General features: G+C 42.8%; 1 protein-coding gene across 1 annotated transcript in view; it reads right to left on the reverse strand.

Annotated features, from left to right (window-relative positions):
* The window catches only part of RHOBTB1 (Rho related BTB domain containing 1), a 67,971-nt gene extending 54,890 nt beyond the window's left edge, over positions 1–13,081 (reverse strand). Inside the window, 2 exon segments of the mRNA XM_032607986.1 lie at positions 10,742–10,792; positions 12,841–13,081. The gene's annotated coding sequence lies outside the window, so the exon portion shown is untranslated.
* Positions 13,082–19,143: the final 6,062 nt, after the last annotated feature.

Genomic DNA, 19,143 nt, shown 5'->3' on the forward strand with positions numbered 1-19,143 from the left:
TGCAGTAACTGAGAGAAGTGCTAATGTATCACTACGGAGGGGAAAGTGCAGAAGAGTCATCTGAAATATAGTTGACAAAAACTACATAAAATGAATATGTGTAACTAGAATAAAATCAAGCCTCCTTGTTCTCTCCCTCTAAGTACCACCTTACCACAGTGACACATCTAAAAGGGACAAAAATGTGACTTTTAGAAAGCCCTGAAAACAATACAGGTCTTGAAGAATAGAGAGATGTGGTTCACATAATGTATCAGGCATCTTGCAGTGAAACTTCTAAAAAGTCTCTTTTGGATGTTTCCCTGAAGAGTTCTGCCTCCATGGCAACTGCTCAAACCTGTCTTTTTGCCTCTCGGGACCCTAGAGCTTTTCCCTTCAGGTGTTGCTTCATCCCCTCTCACAGGGCTGGCCATTGCTCTCTGCCTCTCTCACGTGCATTCCCCTCAGCCAACGAATGGATCTTCCTTGGGGACCTGCCCTTTGTTTGGAGGGGAAGAGATGGGTGGGTTTTGATAAGTGAATACTTAAAATTTAATAAATTGTGCGCTTGCCATCTAAAGGGCAACGATACCAGTCTCCTCCTCCTGCAACAATACATGCAAAATAAATTGGAGGGAAGTACACTAAACAGATGCCAGTGATTGTGGCTGGATCACGGGGCTGTAACTTGTTGCCAGTTTTCTGCTTTCCCGTAGTTTCCAAATTTTCTACAGTGAAAATATATTACCTCTTTTTGGTAAACTGCGATAAAATTCACATGCTGGGCTTCCCTGGTGGCGCAGTGGTTGAGAATCTGCCTGCCAATGCAGGGGACACGGGTTCGAGCCCTGGTCTGGGAAGATCCCACATGCTGCGGAGCAACTAGCCCCATGAGCCACAATTACTGAGCCTGCGCGTCTGGAGCCTGTGCTCCGCAATGGGAGAGGCCGCGATAGTGAGAGGCCCGCGCACCGCGATGAGGAGTGGCCCCCACTTGCCGCAATTAGGAGAAAGCCCACACACATAAAAGAAGACCCAACACAGCAAAAATAAATAAATAAAATTAAAAAAAAAATTCACATGCCATAAAACTCACCCTTTTAAAGTGTACAATTCAGGGTTTTTTTTTTACTATAGTCACAAAGTTGTACACTTATTCCCACTATCTAATTCTAGAACATTTTCATCATCCCTAAAAGAAACCTTGTGCCCATTAGCAGACATTCTCATTCCCTCCTCCCTCCAGCTCTGGAAACCATTAATTTACTTTCTGTGGCTATGGATTTTCCTACTCTGGACATTTCTTATAAATGGAACCATACAAGAGATGGCCTTTTGTGTCTGTCTTCTTCTACTTAGCATAATGTTTTCAAGTTCATCCATGTTGTAGCATGTATTAGTACCTCATTCCTTTTTATTGGGTGAATAATATTCTTAGATGTGTTACTTCTATAATGGGAAAAGTATTTTTAAAAAAGTAATGAGTACATAAGCATAACCCTTGATTGTTAATTCTACTAAGAGTACACTGGTACACTCCAGTGATAATATAAAATGATTTTTGATGATAGATTGTTTTTCAAAATCATGTATTTAAAAAGCATAGTGAGCCTATTAAACCTGTTTTTTTCTGACTCAACCTCTCAACTAAAAAGAACATAGGAACCTAGGGCTTCCCTGGTGGCGCAGTGGTTGAGAGTCCGCCTGCCGATGTAGGAGACACGGGTTCGTGCCCCGGTCCGGGAAGATCCCACATGCCGCGGAGCGGCTGGGCCCGTGAGCCATGGCCGCTGAGCCTGCGCGTCCAGAGCCTGTGCTCCGCAGCGGGAGAGGCCACAGCAGTGAGAGGCCCGCGTACCGCAAAAGAAAAAAGAACATAGGAACCTAAATGATATCTTGCTGAATATCAGACATAGCAATTGAGCCAAAAGAGACAGCTGTGGACAACCAGGATACTTAATATACGATTCTATCTCAAAGAGATGAAAAATTCTTGGCTTTTAAATTCTGAGTGTTTAAAGGGAATACGTATGGTAACGAAAATGAGCAATTTTAAGAAATTGTTGGGAACTTAGCCCATGAACTATTCTGTGGCAATCAACTGTAGTTAAGATTTTTTTAAGTTGGATAATGTAGTATAATCAGCTTTATATTCATTAAGAAAAGAAGTTCCAAATTCGTTTGTATGCCTGTTGTGTATTTGTATACCTGAAAATCACAAACACATAAATATTGCACACTCAGTGCGTGAATCTAATGTTATAATTTTTACTCGGAAAGGCAGATTCTACATATTCTCATTTACAAGGGAGATAGTTTGATCAAAGCTGACTGCAGCTAGCTCATATTAAGGAAGGGTTCAGTCAAAAATCAAATTCGGTAAATGAGTGACTTACCCAGGACATAAAATTTGAAGCAGTTCAGACATACTGAGGGTGCAGTGGGGTGGTGACCAGAAGTGGGGTTGTTGATCTAGGTGTTGGTTACAGACGTATGTTCTGTTTGCAAAAATTCATCAAACTGTACACTTGTGATCTAGACACATTTCTCTATGCATGTTATACTTCAATATCCTTTTTTAAAGTCAAAAATATATATAAAGCAACAAAAGACACTATGCATTGTTTTCAGAGGGCCTGTAGTCCTCATGTGGGTGAGCCTTAGCTAAGGGCTGGATCAGGAAGCTTTGTCAAGAATTGATAATTAAAATATTGGTCAAGTCTTTAAAGAGAGGTCAAAGTGCTCGTTTGAGAAAGCTCATATCAAGTCTGCAGACTAGATGCCCTTAAAAATCCATCCTTGTATAGAGAAGTCTCTATAGTCCTCTGTCATAAATTGTTCATTGCAAGTATTCTCTAAAGATGTCACTTGGGTTAGCATCTGTAGCACCAAAAGACCACCTGCTGCGAAACCTTCAGATATGATGCCACTCAAACAATTGCATTTAATCATTTATGAGACTATATAACATGTCGGTTAGGATTAGCTTATGCTCTCATTCAGGCAAATGAAGAAAACTATTCCCCCCCCACCACCTGCCCCCCAGGACTTCTTAGCAACATTAGACCAGAAACACAAAAATGCTGGTAGACAAAAACCTTAAAAATCTCTTATTTTATTCGAGGTTATTGGCTGCCAGCAACGTGCGGATTCTAGCTAGTATTTTCAGAACATGTTCTTATACCCTCCAACTCTAGGTAGGAATTATTACATGAAAGATTGTACATTATTTAAAAGCAGGATGAGGCACTGTTAGTGGGAGTGGAAGATGGTATCATTATTTTGGAGTGCCACTGGCACTCAAAAGACTTTAAAATGTCCATAACATTCATCCAATTATAAGACTTTACTCCTAAAAAACGATTTAGGATTACAAAAAGATTCCATTAAAGGAGTGTTCATCATATTACTGTGGAAACAAAATATTGGAAACAATTTTAGAAATCCAACCACAGGGGAGGGGTTTTTAAAAAGTGTCCATATAATGGGAGAGTATATAGCAGTTAAAAATATGTTATAGGAGTACATTTATTATTTCAGTTAGAGGTTCATGAGTAACACCATTCCTTAAAAATCACGTACCTAAAAAAAATTATGTACCTAAATATACACAAAAATATTTGGGATAGAGATACATTAAAATATTAATGCCAATTGGGATTATAACTGATTTAATTTTTCTTTTTTTCTTATCTACATACATATTCCATCTTTTCTATAATGAACATGTGTTATTTTATAACAAAGACATTTTACAAAAAAGTGAGGTTGGGGAGGTAGGAAAACCAGGGACTATGATATTTATGTGTGTGAGAATACATTCTTCTTTCATTAAGTGGAATTAGTGTCTATTCTTTACTTCTTCTCTGCATATCATGAAAGCTGTAAGTGACGTTGCCTTTCATATGGCAGGAAACAGCCTTGCTGCTGTTGGCACCTTTCTTTCCATTCTGAGCACCCATCCTACTCCATCAACAGCATCATCTTGGAGCTCCTGGTCATTCAGCTCCCTTGACTTCTATCAAAGGAACTAATATCTCAATAGGCCCAAAGACACAAATTACACAGCCACTCAGCCTAGAACAATGCAGCAAGGCTACACCGGCTGCACACTAGGTGTAGAACAAGCCCATGGGAACACCTCCTTCCGTACTCTTTCCAGATCAAATCATGAGACTTTGAGAGATGTCAGTTCTCATGTCAGAAGAGAGTCCCTGGTCTACTTCAAATAAATCAATTTTTTAAAAATTTAGAATTGGAAATATTCCGAAGGTTTGCCGTTGATTTTTGTTTGATACACACAAAGGGAAACAATTTCCCTTCCTTGAAGCCTCTTTCCAGGAGCCTTAAGGATCGGCTGCCAAATTTAGCCTTGGCTCCATCTCCACCATGTCTGATATTCCTCCAGGCTATTGATGTGAGGCCAAATCTCCTCTCTACTCAGAGTGCACAAGAGCAGATGTCTTGATGAAAGGGGGTGTTGGTGAACCTATATTGAAAAGAGCCAGGAGGACATGCTGTAATGAATGCAAGCACACAGCTTCACGGCCTAAGGTGTTAAAAGTACATTCACACGAAAGAAGCAATAGCTTTGGTCACATCATATGAGAAATCAAAGACAGGAGGGGAAATTATAGAGAAGGCAGTCAAGAAATCAGCTGCTCATTCGAATCACTGGGGGAATTTGTTTTGTTTCAAATACTGCTGTCTGCGCAAGAATGTCCTTGGTAGCACTATTTGTAATAGTCAACAGCTGGAAACAAACCATCGACAGTACGATGGATATAGAAATAATAAATTGGGGCCTGTTTGCACAATGGAATATTATACAGCACTAAAAATGGATGAACTGGGACTTCCCTGCTGGTGCAGTGGGTAAGACTCCACGTTCCCAATGCAGGGGCCCGGGTTCGATCCCTGGACGGGGAACTAGATCCCACATGCATGCTGCAACTAAGAGCCCGCATGCCGCAACAAAGATCCCACGTGCCGCAACTAAGACCTGGTGCAGCCAAATAAATAAATAAAATAAAAAATTTTTAAAAGATAAAATTGAAGAGCTTCTTTAAAAAACAATGGATGAATTACGGCTGCATATATTATAATGAATCTTCCAAACGTAATATTGAGGGGAAGAGGCCAGACACAAAAGAGATTGCATTTATATAAAAGTTCACAACCAGGCAAAACTAATCCCTGGTATTAGAAGTCAAGGCAGTGGTTGGCTTGATTGGGTAGTGATTGAATAGGGGCTTAAGAAGGGATTCTGGGTGCTGGTGATGTTCTATTTCTATATTTAGGTGTTGGTTAGATTAGGTGAAAGTGTGTGGTCAGTTTGTGATAATTCTTTAAGTTATATACTTATGATTTGTGTATTTTTCTTGAAATAAGATACAGTTCAATAAAAATGTTTTAAAAATTCAGATTCCTGGGCCCTGACATGAATTTACTAAAGCTGTAGGTTGTAAATTCCTGGGGGTATTCCAGTGTATAGCAAAGGCTGAGAATCACCAGGACCAGATGAGCCATATCCAGCGGTGCGCTGGAGCCAGCCTCTACAAGCCCACGAACCAACTGTTAAATTTTCAGGACTTTTGCAAGACTGTTAAAATAGGGTCAGTATTGAAAATTAAAGCAGATAACGTTTCAATTCAATAAAGTATACTAAAAACAAAGGTACTACTCAGAACTCACCACTTTGTATTTATTTTACTGTTATCTATATTTTGAGGTCATTTGTGCACATTTTATCTGTATGGTGGAAATGCTATATAATGGTGTGCTACTGTACCATCTCTTTCCAATTCCAGCTCAGTCACAATGATGGCTTCAAACTGGCCATGATGGGAGTATTTATACCAGTGAAATTGGCAACCGCTTCACATCAGGGCTTGCTTTATTGTTCTGTTGATTGTCTTGACTTAAGAAAGTGATTTTAAAATGTTAATAATGCAGATTAAACTTAAAAGTGTGTAATATGTTTAGCTGTTACATTATGAATAGTACATTTAAGGAAATATCTTATTGTATTTAAAAGCTGTTATCTGGTTCAGCAAAGAAGTCATTCATATCTTTTTTTTTTTTTTTTTTTTTTTTGCGGTACGCGGGCCTCTCACTATGGTGGCCTCTCCCGTTGCGGAGTACAGGCTCCGGATGCGCAGGCCCAGTGGCCATGGCTCACGGGCCCAGCCACTCCGCGGCATGTGGGATCCTCGCGGACCGGGGCACGAACCCGTGTCGCCTGCATCGGCAGGCGGACTCTCAACCACTGCGCCACCAGGGAAGCCCCCATATCTTTGATGAATGCGTACAGTTCTGACATATGTCTTCGTTATTTCACTTTTATCTTACTCATTAACATAAGGGAAAATATCAGACAACGTTTATATGGGAATTACACTCATCAGTTGTACCATAGGTGAGTTCTCAAAAAGCAACAAGTGTTTTGTGAGACTAACCAATTAGCTAGATGGAGTTCACGACAAAGAGTATTCTTTATTTTATTATTATTTATAAATTGTATGCTACACACATCCTTTGTCAGTAAAATTTTTAATCAACTTATGTATGCACATAAATGCATTCCTTTTTTCCCCAGAGTGCTGGTTGATTTACCAGCATATCCCTTTCAAGTTTAAGACTCCATGACTCTCTATTATAATTTAAGAAAGAAACAAACAAAATAAGATGGGAGCCTTACAGCCTCCAAGGCATGAGTTTCAGCATCAGATAGAGTAATGACTATACTTTAGAGAGTACAGTATATTTCACTACTCAAAATGTGGTACTCGGACCAGTAGCGCTGCCATCAGTGAGGAGCCCCTTGCTACACCTAAGCCTGAAGAAAAGGACATACATCTTGCCATTTGTCACATCTATCAAATACTGAAAAGGGAAACTGAGCCACTAGGAAAATAAAGGCCATTCTAGGCCACTTGGATTATTAATGTCAAAAACGGGGGAAAAGTGCAAGTAAGAAAATAATCGTTCTCAGTAGCTTTCCTGCATGTATATGATGAATAGGACACATTGCCAAAGGCTTGGTTCCCAAAACCCAAAGCAGGGCAGCAAGGGCCACATGACAAAGTGTGGTAGCTGGAGAGAGGAGTGTGATGAAACACTTCCCAGAGATGTAATTTAGGCCAGGGTAGCTATCAAGTGCTGAGGGTGAAAGGGGGAAATTGTAGTGCTTACGTTTTTCCCAATCAATAAAGCAGTCGGCAACCCAGGACAAAGAGAAAAGACAGGGCCAATGCACAGGAAAGATTCAATACTAGAGTTAATTGAAATGATGGGAGGAAGCTCTCACATGTTTTGAAATTGAAAGCAAAAATGTTTTACTGGCAACACTATTCTCTGGAAATATTTCTTAGTTATTTGGCTGAAAACATAGTGGATGCTTTGAGATGCAAAGGTCTATGTGGAAAACACGTTAGATACTTAAACAGTGTCTGGAAGGAAATGAGAGCCACAAATCTCCAAGAGGAGCTTGGTATTAGTCTGAGGTAGAAACCGAAGCAATAAAATAATTCAAGTAAACCCTGGCAACCCTAGATCATGAAGAAGACAAATGTAATTGTACCCAGGCGTGCCCACGCCACGGGTACTCAGAGACGCCACTGGTACTGAGACACGATTGGGCCCATTTTCACCCAAGAAAAAAGGTCACTATAATCATCCCTTGCAATATCAGACTTCAGATGACTGAAGAACATTTAGCAGCAACATGACATGAATGCCCTTATGCGTTATAACATTTTCCCTTAAGATACTTGAGCAAGCCTAGGAAGAGAACTCACCCTTATTGAGCACCTACTATCTGTTTTACATGTGTGATTTCATAGCATCCTCATAACCCTCTGACAGAGGTGATACTGTTAGCATTTTACAGACGAGCAAAATAAGGTTCAAAGAAGTATGTCACCCACATCACATAGTTAATAAAAAGCCAGAACTCCAGAGACAAAATTAAAAAGCTCCATACTTGATGAAAACAGGTATCTCAACAAAAACAGCTTGGAAGGGATCAAGAGTATGGAGCTGTTTTGGTTCGAATACGAGGCAAGACTGGTCTATATTGGTGTCAGTGAAGATAAGTGAGGCTTCTCCTAGAACCCACCTTATCTTTACATTGCTGGAATCCTCTTATCACCCACTTCTGGATGTATATTAGGTTTCAGATGTATTTCAAACTTGATAGCTGTAATTTGGGCTAAGTTGGAGGCTTCTGAAGACTTGGCACGTTTCAGGCAATGTTATGTAATAGAATTGAGCCCTGGGCTGGGCCTTGGAAACCTGGGTTCAGTTCCAGCTGTGCCACTTATGAACTGTAAGAGTGGTGAGTTACATTGCTTCTCTGGGTGGCAGATTTTTTTCACCTACATGAGGTTGGATTAAGTATCCTTAAGAACCTTTCTGGGTCCATGATTCAACCCTCCATGACTCAACTGCTTACAATTGTGACTTCCATCAAAATATATTAGAAATGACCTGAAGAGTTAACAAGTCTGTCCAGACAAGACTGCTGTGTGGTTCAAGTTACCAAATATAAAACAAAACAAAACAAAAAAACAAAAAAACCCCCAAAATTCAAAAAACCCTACAAGAATACTTACTTAACTCCTGTACTCTACCATCTGCAAGAATAACCTGGAATTTAACGTTTTTAAAGTGGTTTTTCCCCCCAGGATATATTTAAAACAAATATATATTCAAGTTCTTAGACAGATCTGGGTACAAATCCAAGCTCTACCTCTAATTAGTTCTCTGACTTAACATATCTGAGTTTCCCTTAGGCTTCTGTAAAACTGGAATTAATAATGAATATTAGCTGTAATGCAGTAAAGTGTCTGGCATCTAGTAGGAGCATAATAAGTACTGGTTATTGTTATTCCAGTGGTCATTAGGGGTCTGGACTACCACTGGGTAACAATTCAAAGGAAACTTCTCCACAGAGGGATGGAGCCTGAGACTGTACCTCATTAGCACTGGGATCTTGCCATTCATCTGTGTCTATGCAATAACAAACTCAGGTGCAGAGTGGAGAAATGTAATCATGCTTCTTCTGGACCTACTGGCATCTATCTCTTTCTTTCTTTGTAAAACCTTCTAATTCACCCTCAGTGGATAAAACCTTATAAGAGAAATGCTGATGTATTTGACAGGACAGCTGGAGGGAGTGTCTGAAGACAGGAGTGGCCTGGGACATCTGGAAAGAGTGCCTGTCAGACCCACATTTCATTTTAGTGGCTTTTTTTTTTTTGCCTATTTCCCAGTTTCTGCCCAATGCGCACAAAGAACAAAAGATTCTAGGAGGAGGTGACTTTACTTTGCATATAAGCCCCACCAAAAAAAACAAACAATTTTGATGCTGACATGTCAATAACCAATCCATACACATCCCATCCGTTTGAGTGACTGCTTCTTGCCCTCCGAGCTGCCAAAGCTCTCCCTTTCCCCATCCCCTCCCCCAGCACTCAAACACTCTCCCACCCCCTCCCCCTTTCTACATACGCCACACTTTTTGTGACTTATTTTTACTTCCCGGTCCAAATTTTGCTTTGGTGTTGCCAGGTTGGTGGGAAGCCTGGGTGAACAAAAGATGAACACAAGAACCAGATTCCAATCGCCTGTACTCTTTGAACTCTTGGTTTGAAATTCTACATTCTGTCTTTCTTCAATCTCTCACCCTTTTATTATCTATCCTGACAAAAATGTGCTTGGAAATTTTTTTCCATGCATACAGAGAACTGCAAAGTAGTCCCACAGGGTGGAAAATGCTGAACTTCTCGTAAATGTACCATTGACCCTCAGTTCAAACTTCTGGCATGTATGATCTTGATTTATTTTCTCACTTTTCCTACATGAATGTTTAATATCTTGTCTTTTAAATCTGTTTGTGAGATCCTTAAAACCAGAGACCCCATGGTAAAAACTTTCTTAAATTTTTGACAGGGCCATGCCAGAAAGTACATATGAATACTTAATGTTTTGCTGTTTTACAATACTTAAGAGAATGGAATTTATTCTTTTGTTAACAGCTGTGCCACTGAATGTTACTACATAAGCTGTAATTACCAAGTTATCTCAGGCAAGTCGCTTAACCTTTCGTGGTCCCAGTTCCTCTACTGGAGATAAGATTTTTCCAATTAGAGAATTTAGGTTTTGGAGTAAGACAGCACTTGAAAAGAACTATTATTTCTTCCATTTACTAGAGAAGCAGGAATTGAACCTATTACCTAACCTCTCTGAACTTTCAATTCCTTACCTGTCCTTTGGAGACCAAGGGAGTAGTTACACCTAACAGGGATTTTTTTTGATGCAGACTGAGAACGTAGTATAAAGAATGCGGCACGTTACCTGGACTTTGGTTCATGCTCAAAAATGTCAAGTATTATTGTATCAGTTTTCTTTCAGCTTAGAGCGCTAAGATTAGCATAGATGTAAAATCTTAATTATCAAGCACCCAGATCCCCAGTATCTTCAGCTATTTTGGCACCACTTGGATCCCCAAAGTGAAAATGAAAAGCCTTTAAAACACATACTGATTCAAGGCCCATTTTAGTACCACTTTGCTCAGGGTGAATAGACTAATTTTAATAATCATTGAAATTGTGATATTCATAATTGAGTCAATAAAAACATGACAAAGACGAACCGTTTTAAGACAAATGACTAAGAAACTTGTTCTGAAGTGCATGCTCAGAATTAGACACAGGATGTCAGCAATTTACGGTCATGGGTTTGCACAGAGAACACTGACCTGGCTCGCTGGAAGTGAAGAACAGAACACCCTGCTCACAGCTGGACTTACCTACACAAAAGAGAGAAATACTTTATAAATCCTACTGCTTGCTAGGAGCACATGGGGAGCCACTGACATTTTAAACATACATTGTTTTCCTTTTTTTCCCCCCAAAAGGGCAGAATCTGCTTTACTTCTGCCAAGTGTCAGTGTTAAAATGGCATTTCTTGGGGTCATATACATCCCGAAATGGCTAGGTTAACTTTTTGCAGCATTTCTGGAAGTCTGTTTCTGAGCCTTTGGGGATGATACAGAATAAAGCATGTAACCACAAACTCAGGAATAGGAACAAGGAAAACCTTACAGGCATTTAACAATATGGAAGTCAACGAAGTGGACACGCTATTCTTCCAAAATAGCATTTTTTGGACATTATCGTACGTAAAAGTCCAAATGATTCTGGTTTTTACTATTTGATTACATTTGTATAGTTAATAGGTTATGCTGTTGTGCCAGTGACATCAAACTACCTATGTTTCTATTTTCACCTCTGTGATCACACACAGCCCCTATGCACTTAAATTTACGCTCCTCTCAAAACAACGATCAGCGGCGCAAGCTTAGAGTACTATGATTTCATTGCTTCCGACTGAGTTTTCAGAGTCTTCCACGCTGGGATGAACACGTTAAATCCCCTTCCCACGAAAACGTCCAAATACAATCCAGGTATCTCAGAGGAAACCCAGTTGAATAATAATTTGCCGCCCACTTCACCTGCGGAGCGGTGTGTAGACATTATTTACATTGAAAAGAGCTTGTGTTTCTTTTCTAGCAATCAGTGACCCTCTTGGGCATCTACAGAGTTACCGGAAATGAAATATAACTCCAAATTTCTGAAGAGTGTTTTTAAACAAACTTATCTGTATGTTTAGAAAAGCCTAGCGTTTGCTGCACACACAGCCGATTGGCTATTTATATCTGCTGATAGTGACAGCACAGTTATACAGAGATGAAAACTACTGATAACATACTTCTGCAGCTTAGAGAGGATCCACAATACGGTGTAGAATATGCAGCACTGCCCCGGTTGGTGGTGGGGAGCCCCAAACTAGTGAAACCTCAAGCTGAGCGTCTGGCTGGGGTTCAACAGAGCTGCGTGCACAGCAAGGGCTGGGGGAAGTTCAAAGTCAAGGAGACTCCTCTGGTCTTAACTTCCTAGGTCTTCCTAGGTCTGGGTGCCTTTGTGTATATACCGATCTTCGTACCTTTCCCCGCCCCCAACCCCAGCAAACGTGTGCAGTCAGCTCGAAAGGCACCGCTCGTGTGCTGACGTGCAAAACCAAGTCAGAACCCTGCGCCTGGCGCTCCCCTCTAAGTTTCTGGCTCCTCCAAGTCTAAATATTGACACTGCTCCTCGGTTGAGATGTTTGATACTGCTGAGGGTAGAAACGGCAGAGCGACAGTAGGATCGGGTGGTCCATTTTTACATAGCTGGGCCTTCCACTTCGTCTTCTGTAGTAGGGGTTGGATTCCCTGTCTGCATATCCCCACCCCCCGTTTTTCTCCCCGAAAGCTGAGCGCGCAGAGACAAGGTAAGGTGTTTTGCCAGCCCCTCATGGCAGCTCCTACTGTTGTCACAGCAACTCACAACAGACTCCATGGACACCGGCTGGTGGTGGGGAACGCCGAACTCTGGGCTGACCGGTCAGGGGGGTGCAAGAGCCCAAGGGGCTCGGGTATCCCCCTCTGCAGTCCCACCACCGTCCTTCCAAGGAAAAGAGCCCTCTGGTCTGCGCGGCACCCCGCCCCGCCCGCCTGCAAAGGGTGCCTGTTGTGCATTTTCTCAGCTCCAAGTTAGGGGTGCGGCTGGACGGGCGCTCCTAGGAATCTCTTCTGCTTGCCTCTGATGGCGGGGCTCCCGGCCTCGCGAGACAGGCGAGGGCGGCTCCCAGAGCAGCTCGGTCCCACGACTCTCGCTCGGGACGCTGCCCGCCGCGTGGCGCGCGGCCCGGGGCTCCCACAGGCCACCCGCCGGGGCCGGGGCGGGTGGAGCGAGGCTCCGCGGCGGCCGCTCGGAGAAGTTTCACAGCATAGCGCACTCACGACACAGAACCTACCCTGAAGCCGAGCGAGACGCCAGCTCTCTCCGCCTTCAAGGGCTGGGGGAGCGGGGGGCGGGGGGCGCGCTGGCCCCCGCCACTCAGCAGCAGCCACGACTGCGCGCGGTCGCGGGTGTGCGGGGCTCCTGCGCGCGGCGCTCCGCCCGCCGCCCAACTTTGCACAAAGGCAGCATGGCACTGCCTCGCCTCCCGGGCTCGCCCGGCGCCGCGGCCGCTCTTCCCGGTGCCGGGCCGGAGGGGCTCGCCCCTTTCCGCCGCCGCCCCCCAGCCCTCCCCTTTTCCTCCCGCCCCCACCCGGCTCTCAGGCTGGCTGGCCGGCCGGGCGGAACAGAGCGCTCGGCACCCAGCTCCGCCGCCTTGGCGGCCGCCGCTCGCTCCGTGACGTTAGCAGCCTTCGCGGCTATTTATAGCCACACGGTTGGATTTCATTCATGAAACCCGGGCCTGGTGTGTCTGTGCGCTGGGGCGCGGGTTGCAGAGGTGCCTCCGCTTGACGCGGACCCGGGGGGGGGCCCGGCCTCGGAGGCAGACTGCCCGGGGCTGACGTGCGCAGTGCCTGGCAGACCCCAGCCCCGCTCGCTAGCGGCCGGGCGGGGAGGGGCAGGACGACCAGCACCCCCCCCCCCCCACCTCCACCCCACCCCGTCCTCTGTCCCCAGCACTCCACCCATTCCCGTACAACTGCTGGCCCTTTGTCCCAGGCTCCGGAAAAGTAAGTTGGGCCACTAACCGGCTGGGCGGCATGGTTTTCTTCCCCCAAGGAGCTGACCGGCCGCGGACTCCGAGGGAGGACATGGGCTTTTGTTTCAAAACCGAGCCCAGCTGCTGACTAAGGGCTGCGTTAGCCCAGCCTGCTCCTCCCCTGGGCGCTGCACGTGTTGGCCGGCTCCCCCCTCTGGGTTACCTTCCTCTGTGACTTGGCTCGTGGGGGTCCCCGCAGGGGGCGGTAAGGTCACACGGGCTGCCCTCCCCCCCCACCCACCCCGAGTAAGTAGGCGATTTACAACCGCCTACAAATGGCTGAGTGAGGAAGTGAAATTGATTCTGGCCGCTCGTGGGTTGTCAAAATTCTTGGATGCCCACGACAGTCCGTCCTTCCTCGTGAACTCTTTCTTACTCTTCCAGGCTGACTTTGAGCTTTGAGGACAGGACCAGGAGCAGTTTTCATGCACGCACGTAAAAGGTACTTATTTAGTGTCTACATACAGTGTGCCAGGTACCCTGTCAAGCTCTAAGGAGGTGACAGCGAACACAACCAACCTGGTGCCGGCCCTCAACGTGCTTTCAGTCAGCCTATTAAAGTTACTGTGTTTTAAACCTCCTTATAGTCCCAGCTTATAAAGAGGCAATTAGGCGATAAAGGTATTGATGTGTTCAGCTACCTTAAGGGGCTTGTTCCTTTAATAAACCTTCACCGAGGAGGCTGTCTGTGTACTAAGGGCTGGGGATACAAAGATGGCAACAGTGTCCTCAAGGAGTTCTCAGCTGATGGGTTCCTGAAGGTTTGCAGGGCTGGGAAAGAGGGACCCACATTCTATTGCAAAGGCTGCCTCTTTGTGTTATCCCTCAAGAAACAGAACATTAGAAAAAAATTATACATGCGAACATACCCCCCTCTCCCTCAGTTTCTTCCAAGAAACCATCTTCAGATTCCCAGATGGAATACTTGCTCTCCCTTCGTAGGCTCCCCAGATGAGTTTTACTACATTGGATATTCCTACTCTTCCTCACTAGTTTATATTCCCTTTGGGGACCAAGTCTTGCCTGGTGCTCTCTGAATTTCCCAGAGATCCCGGAATATAGTGATATTCAGTGTTTTTACAAGGAAGGTTATTAAGGGCAACCTGCTTTGTTTAAGCCATCCTCACTGAACTGTCTGTTGGGAATGGAATTATTAGTCCCTAATCCTTGATACCCAGAGAAGAGAATAATGAAAAGTCAAGTATGGGCGTCTACTCTAAGAACTTCAACACAGATACATGAGGGTGTGATCATTTACTTGGCACAAAACAGACTTTGCTTGGTCTATTTAAAAGTGACTCCATTTTGAAAGGTTTAATCAATATATTATACATTTTTTTCAGGAACACATTTCTTTCTTGGGAAAAGTTAATTAACCCTGTTCACTCCTAGCAATCAGTTCGCTTTATTGCAAGCCATTTCTCTTCAAACTGTCCAGAGGGGCTAAAAAATAGTGTAAAACCTCAAAAGAAATAGGAATCAACATGTATTATGGCCTTCAAATGTGGCAGGCAATGGGTTAGGCTAGGAGATTCCAAACACATTGTCTCAAGCCTCACAGCAGCGGATGAGGTAGATGCCATTGTTAACATAACCATTTTATAGATGAGGAAACTGAGGCACACAGAGGCAGTTTCCTGAGATTTTGACAGCTGCATTTCCACCTGGGTCAGCCTGTGCTAAGGCCTTATTTTACCACTAATTGGCTTTTTGACATCCTGCCTCTTCTCAATTTCTTTCACTTCCCCAGTTATAAATTAAAAAGAGTTAAATGGCTTGTTTAAGCAGCAGGTAGGTTGTAGGACCAGAAGGACACCTATACAAAGACCCCAGTTGGTAGGCAACTGTTCAGACGTTGCCCTCCACCCCTAGGGGGCACTGAGGCTCAGATAGGCCTTCCAAAGGATGCTTCTTCTCCAGGGGGCAAAGAATTAACCATCATTATGGAATTACCCAGTTGGATGCCTACATCTGAGGGAAAATGACTGGAAGAATGTCCAGGAAAATAAATTGGTGTAAACAATAATTCGGGTGTGGCAGAGGAAAGGTCATGATTTAAGGAAGTCCTTCCTAACCAGGGCAGTGATTTGAGAAAGAGGTTGCCACAATGGTGCAATGTAGCCCCCAAATTTTACACATGAAACTCAGGATTCTAAAAAAGTTGGACAAGATGAGTACAGACTATATTTTGCCAACAGGAAAGGAAAAGAACAATAGCAAATAATCCTCTGAAGCACTGCCATGAATCTTGTTATTGCCCTGTTCTTGTTATTACCACAAAATAATCCACATGTGTATACTAAAATTGTGGCTTGCTAATAAAATCAATACCATTCACTTTTAATAAATATAAAAATTGGTGGGACTTCCCTGGTGGTGCAGCCATTAAGAATGCGCCTGCCAGTGCAGGGGACACGGATTCGAGCCCTGGTCCAGGAAGATCCCACACGCCGCGGAGCAACTAAGACCGTGTGCCACAACTACAGAGCCTGCGCTCTAGAGCCCGTGAGCCACAACTACTGAGCCCACATGCTGCAACTACTGAAGCCTGTGCACCACAACTACTGACCCCGTGTGCTGCAACTACTGAAGCCACACACCTAGAGCCCGCGCTCCACAATAAGAGAAGCCACCGCAATGAGAAGCCTGCGCACCACAACGAAGAGTAGCCCCCGCTCGCCGCGACTAGAGAAAGCCCAAGTGCAGCAACAAAGACCCAATGCGGCCAAAAATAAAAGAAAAATTTGGTACTTAAGCTTAATTAAACCAACAGTGTGTATTTAAACACTCAGGATTGTACTGCACAAAAGTGGTGTGAACACTTCTGACTACCTTTTATGGTAATTATTTACTGAAGTCACAGGATTAAAAATAAATTCTCACAATCAAGATACAGAAGTTTCATCATCATAAAAGAACTCCTTCATGCTAAATCTTGGTATTTGCATCCCCCCACCAACCATTTATCTTTTCTCCATCTCTAGAATTTTGACATTTTGAGGCTTACTTTAATAAGAGCATACAGTATGTAATGTTTTGAGATTGAATCAAAAATTTGTTTTACTAGGCAGAATGGTCTTGAGGTTCATCCAGGGTGTTGCATATATCAGTAGTTCATTTCTTTTTATTGCTAAGTAAACTACTGGATGGATATACCAGAATTTGTTCATCCATTTTCCCATTGAGGAACTTTTGAGTGGTTTCCAGTATTTTGCCATTAAGAATAATACTTCTGTAAACATTGCATTGTAGGTATTCGTGTGAACTTAAGTTTTTTATTTCTTTGGGATGAATGCCCAAGAATGCCATTGCTGGGTCATATGCTAAGAAACTGTCAAACTATGTTCCAGAGTGGCTGTACCATTTTACATTCCCATCAGTAATGTATGAGAAATCTAGTTTCTCCAAGATCTTACCAGTATTTGGTATTATCTGTATTAAAAAATATTTGTTTTCAATTGTACAGTAGCTTTGTAGGGACAAGTCATTGTGGTTTTAATCTGGATTTCCCTAATGACTAATGATGTTGAACATCTCACGTCCCATGTCTCTTTTTGCTGAAATATCTGTTCATCTCTTTGGCCTACTTTGTAATTGGATTTTTTTAACTACTGAGTTTTGAGATTTTTTTTTTCCTTCAAAAATATATCCTGGAGCAGAAGCAAGAAGAACTACAATCCTGCAGCCTGTGGAACAAAAACCACATTCAAAGACAGATAGACAAGATGAAAAGGCAGAGGGCTATGTACCAGATGAAGGAACAAGATAAAACCCCAGAAAAACAACAAATGAAGTGGAGATAGGCAACCTTCCAGAAAAAGAATTCAGAATAATGACAGTGAAGATGATCCAGGACCTTGGAAAAAGAATGGAGGCAAAGATGGAGAAGATGCAAGAAATGTTTAACAAAGATCAAGAAGAATCAAAGAACAAACAAACAGAGATGAGCAATACAGTAACCAAAATGAAAAATATGCTAGAAGGAATCAATAGCAGAATAACTGAGGCAGAAGAACAGATAAGTGACCTGGAAGACAGAATGGTGGAATTCATTACTGCGGAACATAATAAAGAAAAAAGAATGAAAAGAAATGAAGACAGCCTAAGAGACCTCTGAGACAACATTAAATGCAACAACATGCGCATTATAGGGGTCCCAGAAGGAGAAGAAAGAGAGAGAAAGGACCCGAGAAAATATTTGAAGAGATTATAGTCGAAAACTTCCCTAACATGGGAAAGGAAATAGCCACCCAAGTCCAGGAAGCACAGCGAGTCACATACAGGATAAACCCAGGGGGAAACACACCGAGACACATAGTAATCAGATTGGCAAAAGTTGAAGACAAAGAAAAATTATGGAAAGCAGCAATGGGAAAATGACAAATAACATACAAGGGAACTCCCATAAGGTTAACAGCAGATTTCTCAGCAGAAACTCTACAAGCCAGAAGGGAGTGGCATGATATACTTCAAGTGATGAAAGGGAAGAACCTACAGCCAAGATTACTCTACCTGGCAAGGATCTCATTCAGATTCGATGGAGAAATCAAAAGCTTTACAGACAAGCAAAAGCTAAGAGAATTCAGCACCATCAAACCAGCTCTACAACAAATGCTAAAGGAACTTCTCTAAGTGGGAAACACAAGGGAAGAAAAGTACCTAGAAAAACAAACCCCAAACAATTAAGAAAATGGTGATAGGAGCATACATATCGATAATTACCTTAAACGTGAATGGATTAAATGTTCCAACCAAAAGACACAGGCTTGCTGAATGGATACAAAAGCAAGACCCATATATATGCTGTCTACAAGAGACCCACTTCAGACCTAGGGACACATGCAGACTGAAAGTGAGGGTATGGAAAAAGATATTCCATGCAAATGGGAATCAAAAGAAGGCTGGAGTAGTAATACTCATATCAGATAAAATAGACTTTAAAATAAAGAATGTTACAAGAGACAAGGAAGGACACTACGTAACAATCAAGGGATCAATCCAAGAAGAAGATCTAACAATTATAAATATATATGCACCCAACATAGGAGCACCTCAATACATAAGGAAATGGCTAACAGCTCTAAAAGAGGAAATCGACAGTAACACAATAATAGTGGGGACTTGAACACCTCACTTACCCCAATGGACAGATCATCCCGACAGAAAATTAATAAGGAAACACAAGCTTTAAATGACACAATAGACCAGATAGATTTCATTGATATTTATAGGACATTCCATCCAAAAAGAGCAGATTACACTTTCTTCTCAAGCGCGCACAGAACATTCTCCCGGATAGATCACATCCTGGGTCACAAATCAAGCCTCAGTATATTTAAGAAAATTGAAATCATATCAAGCATCTTTTCTGAGCACAACGCTATGAGATTAGAAATCAATTTCAGGGAACAAAACGTAAAATACACAAACAAATGGAGGCTAAACAAAACGTTACTAAATAAGCAAGAGGTCACTGAAGAAATCAAAGAGGAAATCAGAAAACACGTAGAGACAAATGACAATGAAAACACGATGATCCAAAACCTGTGGGATGCAGCA

Source organism: Phocoena sinus, chromosome 16, assembly GCF_008692025.1.
Source record: "Phocoena sinus isolate mPhoSin1 chromosome 16, mPhoSin1.pri, whole genome shotgun sequence".
NCBI lineage: Eukaryota > Metazoa > Chordata > Mammalia > Artiodactyla > Phocoenidae > Phocoena > Phocoena sinus.